The following is a 7750-nucleotide window of genomic DNA, read 5'->3' as shown; positions in this document are numbered from 1 at the left end:
AGGGAGTAGAGACCTAGTGCCTTCAGTCGCTCCCTGTAGTTCATCAGTTGGACTGTGGCGATCTTTTTTGTATAGTGACGCTGAATTGCCTCGAATTCTGCTGTCCGCTTGACACTGTGTGGTGACCACAACTGAGAGCAATAGTCTAGGCGGTTCAGAACAAATGTCTTCCATTGAGTCAACATGACTTTTTGATCCCTTGTTCGGAATGTCCTCAGTATCCACCCTGCCAGTTGTCTGCATTTTGCTGTCAACTTGACAATCTGCATGTGAAATGATGTATCACTACACATGTTGATGCCCAGGTCTCTTACTGCTTGTGGTTCTGGGATTGCAGTACCTCCAGGTCCTGTGTATGCCAGTAGGGAGGCACTTGTGGCCTTGTAGCGTAGTACTTGAAATGTTTTGCATTGAACTGCATATTATTTTGCTCTGCCCACTCATATATTGCATTTAGGTCATTCTGCAGGCTTATAATATCATCAGGATTCTTTATTGCCTGAGATAGTTTTGTGTCATCAGCGTAGCTAGTGACAGTGGCTCTCCGAGTGACCGTGGGCATGTCCAGAAGGGCCATTATGAACAGTAGTGGCCCCAGGACAATCCTTGCGGAACACCGCTCAATATTTGCGTTTCCCTAGATAGTTCTCCATTGGCTGCAACTGTCTGACTTCTACCATTCAGGAAGTAATGCAGCCATTCTCCTAATTTACCAGCTATGCCAAGGTTTCGCAGCTTCTGACATATCAAGCCATGATCAACTTTGTCAAAGGCTTTTGCAAAGTCGAGATATATCACATCAACATTCGAATGGTCACGTAGCTGCTTCAGGACCCAGTCATAATGCTGCAAGAGCTGCGTGAGGCAGCTTCTACCTGGACGGAAACCATGCTGGGTCTCATTCAGCAAGTCATTTTCTTCTAGGAACGCAATCAATCTTCTTCTGACAATTCGTTCCATGACTTTGCTAATATGTGAAGTCAGAGAGATGGGCCTGTAGTTCCCAGCCTCTGCTCTGCTTCCACCTTTATGGATAGGACATATGGTACCTTCCTCCAGCTTTTTGGGAAGTTTACCACTTGCAAGGAAACTCTGGAAGAGTATCCGGAGTGGTCCCGCTAATTGTTGTTTACATGACTTTAAGAGGACAGCTGGGAAACCATCGGGGCCAGTTGCTGATTTTGAGCTCATTTCGTTTATGGCAGCTATTACATCTTCCTCCTTGTAGGTAATGGATGCAGTCTTTTTCTTTTTCTTTTTCTTTTATATATATATATATAAATATGTATATAAATACATATATATATAAATATATATATATACATATATATATATACATATATATATATACATACATATATATATAAATATATATATACACACACATATATATATATATATGTATATTGATATATATATATATATATATATATATATATATATATATATATATAAATACATATATATGCATATAAATACATATATATATATACATATATAAGAGTACATATATATACACATATATATATATATACATACGTATATATATATATATATATATATATATATATATATATATATATATATATATATATATATAAATACATACATGTATATATAAATACATACATATGTATATATATATATATATATATATATATATATATATATATATATATATATATATATATATATATATATATATATATATATAGGTAAATGATAGGGTTGCCTCAATCCTAATATATGCCAAAAATAGCTCACAACTAACTAGGAAAGAAATTAATGTAATACTTGAAGCTAGAAAATCTATTATAAGTTTCGATAATAAGCTCTGGGTCCGTAAAGACTCCCCTAACTCCTTCGATATCACCATGGGAGCCCCGGATTCAGCTCAGATAAGTGACTTAGTGGGAATTTATCTGCTCTCCTACATACAGGAGGAATTCCCAGACCTGGAAGGTGGATTATACAGGGACGACGCACTATTTGTAATTAAAAATCCCTCGAATAGGAAACTAGAGATCATTAAGAAAAACTTGCATAAATTCTTCAAAAGATTTGGACTAGCCATTTCTATAGAAAACGAACACACATCCATAAACTATTTAGACGCCAATTACAACCTAGCCACAGGACTACATGAACCATTCATAAAGCCCAATACCAACCTAAAATACATAAACGCATCCAGCAACCACCCACTATTCCTCAAGAGAGGCTTAGCACATAGTATAAGTAATAGGATATCACGCCTCTCTTCTAACCAAACTATTTTTTAATATGCATAAGGAAACCTACAACATCGCACTACATAAGGCAGGATTTAACCATAAAATTAAATTCATCGAATCCAATAACCATAAAAAAATACCTAACTACAAGGAACCCAAACGCTAGAAACACACACACTACTAACATACCAAACACCGCTGGAAGCCACACTAACGATATGAATGACAAAGATAAACATATCACATGTAATAGAAATACAATACGTCCCAAAGCCAAACCACATAACACCAAAAATACCAACAACAATGTAAACACCAATACCAATAATATTAAAAGGACGATTAAGGCTAACAACGAGACGAAGCAGAAATGCAATAGCCACCTGAACAAAACCAATATTAAGCAATACAACGATAAGCTTAGTATAAATGACAGGGAGACCCAGCAGACTAAAAGAAACCATATATCGGGCTCACAAATACCTAACAATACTAACAGGGAAAAAAATGAAAAGACGCATATCAAAAATAAACCCAACTATAGAAATAAATTAGATAGCCGGAAAGAAAAATTCACCAGCCTTCCCAATTATGATGGCAGGTTCTATACCAGATATGGCCATAATAGCAGTACGAACAATAAGGATACGACCTGGCTGATCATTCCCTATAACATGAACCTCAAATCTAACATAGTCCGCTCGCTAATGAACATAATTGATAAACACCTCAATGTGAACAATAAATACGCAGAAATATTTAAGAACAAAATAAGAATAGGCCACAGCCTGACATGTAACTTAGCTACCATAATAGCATCTATTAATAATAAGAAATTAGATGCATTCTATACAGCTAGAAACACCACGAACAACCAAATCAACAACCCCCCAAATAATAGAACTAACTCCAACCCTAATCCAACACCCCTTACTAGGAGGGACGCACACCAAAAAAACAATAGGACCACACAACAACACACAAACATAGACACCCCTTACAACCTATGTTGTAATAAATGTAATTTCTCCAATAGATGCAAGACAGATAATATAGTTTACCAATGTGACGTACAAACAAACAGCCACACTAAATCTTACATTGGGACCACGAAAAACCAAATACGTCTTAGATATAATGAGCACCTATCTAGTTTTAAAAACAGAAATAAGGCAAATTCAACAGGGCTTAGTAGGTATATCTGGGAACTAAACGACAATAAGATAGAATATAAACTAAAGTGGCACATACTAAAAGTAGCTAATTCCTATAACCCAACTAACAGACGCTGTCAGCTCTATTTAACTGAGTGCCTTGAGATCCTAACGGCTAAGAACGACCTATTAAACAGGAGATATGAATCTAGTCTAATCTGTCTTCACGCTACTAAATACTCATTCTCTAAGTATAATTAAATATATAATACATTACACCTCCTAAGCTAAACTAAATATGCATAAAAGAACTTTCCCTCTAAGTATTATTAATTATAAGTAGATACGAATAAGACCAGAGTTAGCCCCCTTTTCACCTAAGTTTAAGGTTGCTTCCCTGTACTAACACCGCCGGTGCTATAAATATACGACGGATCCCTCAATCATAAAATCACGTGGAGATGCACTTGATTAAAACCGGAATAATGAGCTTAAATAGCACCCATCCTACATCCCCTTACAGGAAGACCAACACAACTTCAACTAAAACGTAAGGCTTGCTTTACCTATCGCTATTATTACACCACCATATACATTAATATACCCACCAATCACTTCTACATCCCTCGCACCACGAACTCTCAACATACTCCTCAACATTCTGATGAGATGTGCCAAACCATTGGCTAGATTGAAACGTACGTAAATGACTATTACATAACATTCACAATGACTCACTACATAACCTCAACATCCACAATGACTCATTACATAACCTCCACACAATAAGACAACGGCTAACTAGCACAACAGAACTGCTTCTTCTCGTATTTGTTGCTCCATTCTCCAAATATATATATATATATATATATATATATATATATATATATATATATATATATATATATATATATATATATATATATATAAATACATATATATATATATATATATATATATTTAAAGAATGGAGTAAACGCATGTTATAACTGCATACTTTTATTCCGACATATGTTTCGAAGAATTACAATTTATGCGATCCATAGGAATCGGCGATGTTAAAAACGTAAACTTCTCCTCAGGGAAATGTATGAGAACCAGCTTAAACGTAAGACATTATAACCGAGTATTAAAAGCAGATTATAGAGAAAAAGTTAACTATATATATTCTACTGATGAAACCGATTTGAGTAATAATAATAATAATAATAATAATAATAATAATAATAATAATAATAATAATATAGATTTTAATTTAAACAATAACAAATACAATTATAATTCTCATCATAAAATCTTTAACGATAATAACCAGCCAAATATTTATTCACGAAATAGGGGAAGTAACCGTCAGTTTAAACCCTTTCTCAATGATAATAATACACTAAAACTATTTAAAAATAATACTAGCAAATATTCTAAACCAGAATCTAATAAAAATGTCTGGATGATACTACCTTTTAGCAAAAATGTAAAATCAAACTTGGTTTCCCAGTTCCAAAACGCTATTAATAAGAATTTTCCAAAACTTTCTCATTACTTCCCAGTCATTAATACGCACAGGGTTAGATTCGGTTTCTCTAACACGAAGAACATCTCACAGATAATATCCGCACACAATATGAGGCTTTTGCATCCGCAAGAGAGTTCCAACAGTAATAACATTAAGCCAGACATTATTAACCCTTACCATAATAACAATAATAACACTAATAATAATCTAAGGAACAATAATTATAATACGACATATAATAGTAATAGTCACAACAACAAAATCATTATTTCTGAAGTTAATAGCAAAAGAATTAGGTTTTTAAGTGATAATGCCAAACTCAAAAACACTATTTATCAATGCCAAGTCAGTACTCCTACAAATATTTCCTTTTATGTTGGATCTTCCTCTTCACCAATATCCACTAGAATATCTAATCATTTTTTCCACCTTTAGAGATAGAAACAAACGTAATACCACGAGCCTTAGCAAACTAATTTGGGAACTTAAAGATAATAACATAAAATTTAAACTAGACTGGCTAATTCTCTCTACTTCTAGGCCATATGAAAAGGGTGGAAAATTCTGTTCATTATGTAATAATGAACTATACTTTATATTATTTTCAAAGAATAAACTGGTAAACACGTTCATCGAAAACTCTTACAGATGTAAACATTGGCAGCAACACGTATTTTCAGCATTTAAATAACAATCACTTTTTTTATAAAACGCTATCATATTAACCCGTAATGCATGAGTTCCTCAAATAGTTCTAGTAAAACATGTCATTAACTCCCCCATATGTTAGAAGATATCATAGATTGATTACGATTGACATAATTTATCTAAACATTCTTTATTTGTTAACCTAAATTAGAACACATATAAAATCTTTGAACATAAAATAGCGCATTATTTTTGGTTTTATTCATAGTAAAATTCACCCATAACAATTACATAATATGCAATGCTTTATTAACCTTACTTCTTCTTTTCCATATTTCATTGTACCTCAATATCATTAATTTACGACTTCCAATTTATTCACCAATTTGTTTAGCAATAATAAGAGTTATTTATGTTCCTGGCTTTCTTAATGATAGTTTTCTAAATCTACGATCATAATTCATCATTTCAACGTTCCTAGAAACATCCTTAATTTTTATCATTAATAGTTTAAGTATTTATTCTCGTAACAAGATATATCCCAATCATTTTAATATCTCATTACTTGACGAATAATTTACTGATCAGCATAATATATTGTGATTTTCAAATCTCGATAAAACTTTTACAATAACAATTATGTTACGGAATTACTATAGTAAACCTTATTTATAATATTAACTTTGTCTTCTTAAGCAAGATTTACTCTTTCAACTCCTAATTCAGCCCAACTTTTCTTACATATAATAATAAAGTAATCATTTCATGTAGATTAATAGACAATCCATTAACTTTATTATTCTTTAATTCATTAATTAATTTTCATTCATTTAACATCTCATTCACTAATATATGAATTACCTTCAGATAAATATCCCTCTATTTTATTAATAATTACCACACATCGACAGTAAATTCATACGTACTAGGGAGTGTATTAAATTGCGTATGAGTCTCTTTATAAATAAATGTAACAACAAATACATAAAAATATATATGTGTGTATGATTGTACGTGTATAAGTGTTAATATATACATGTTTATCTGTGGGTGTGTGTGTGTATATATTCATGTTTTTGTATGAAACTAGATGTGTTTGTATAGATTTTTGTGTATAGATATGTATTTGGATTTTTATTTTTATTTTTATTTTTATTTTTATTTTTATTGTTATTATTTATAAAGTATATATGCTTGATTGGATGCATATATATTTTTGTGCACAGATATATTTATGCAACTTTTTATATATATTCATGTATGAGTGTATTTGTGAATTTGTATGTGTGCATATATATATATATATATATATATATATATATATATATGTGTGTGTGTATGTGTGTATGTGTGTGTATATGTGTGTATATATATGTATATATGTATATATATATATATACATATATATATATATATATATATATATATATATATATATATATATATGTGTGTGTGTGTGTGGTTGAGCGTTTATGTATGCATGTTTGTATATGTATGTGTATCTATGTGTGTATATATATGTATGTATGCATGTATATGTATGTGTGTGTGTATATGTATATATATGTATATATATATATATATATATATATATATATATATATATATATATTTATTCGTTTATATTTATATAAAGGGCATTATTATAGAAATAATAACGCCACACAGTGGACTTCTCAAAATAACCACATTTAGTACCTATGCGAGGAAAAAACAACCAACAGAAGATGACCAACTTTCTTTTAAAATAGACTTAATTGTGTATCGACCGATTTCGCGATTACTAGAATGAATCTAGACTTCGTTCATCAGCACAATATTGTCTCAAAAATATATATAAATAAACAGAATTCTCACTTCACCAAAACCGAACAACTACGTATCCGACAGAGTAAAGGGAATGAAGTTTATCTGTATATATCTTCATCAAAGAAGCGGGAAATACTTCCGGGTTGTTTTTTGGGGTACCCATGTGAAGACAGGAATAAAAAAGTTAAAATTGAATGTATTCCGTGTATATATTTGATAAATAAATTCAAAAAAGGATAAAACTCTTTTACAAGAATTTTATCAAGAAGCCAGTATGTAAAAAAATTCATTAGGGAAATTTCTATTCCCAAGAATATAATTATTCGTTTATATTTATATAAAGGGCATTATTATAGAAATAATAACGCCACACAGTGGACTTCTCAAAATAA

This window comes from Octopus bimaculoides, chromosome 1, assembly GCF_046866305.1.
Source record: "Octopus bimaculoides isolate indiv1 chromosome 1, ASM4686630v1, whole genome shotgun sequence".
Lineage (NCBI taxonomy): Eukaryota > Metazoa > Mollusca > Cephalopoda > Octopoda > Octopodidae > Octopus > Octopus bimaculoides.
The sequence above is the reverse complement of the archived record's forward strand: the minus strand, read 5'-3'. Positions refer to the sequence as shown.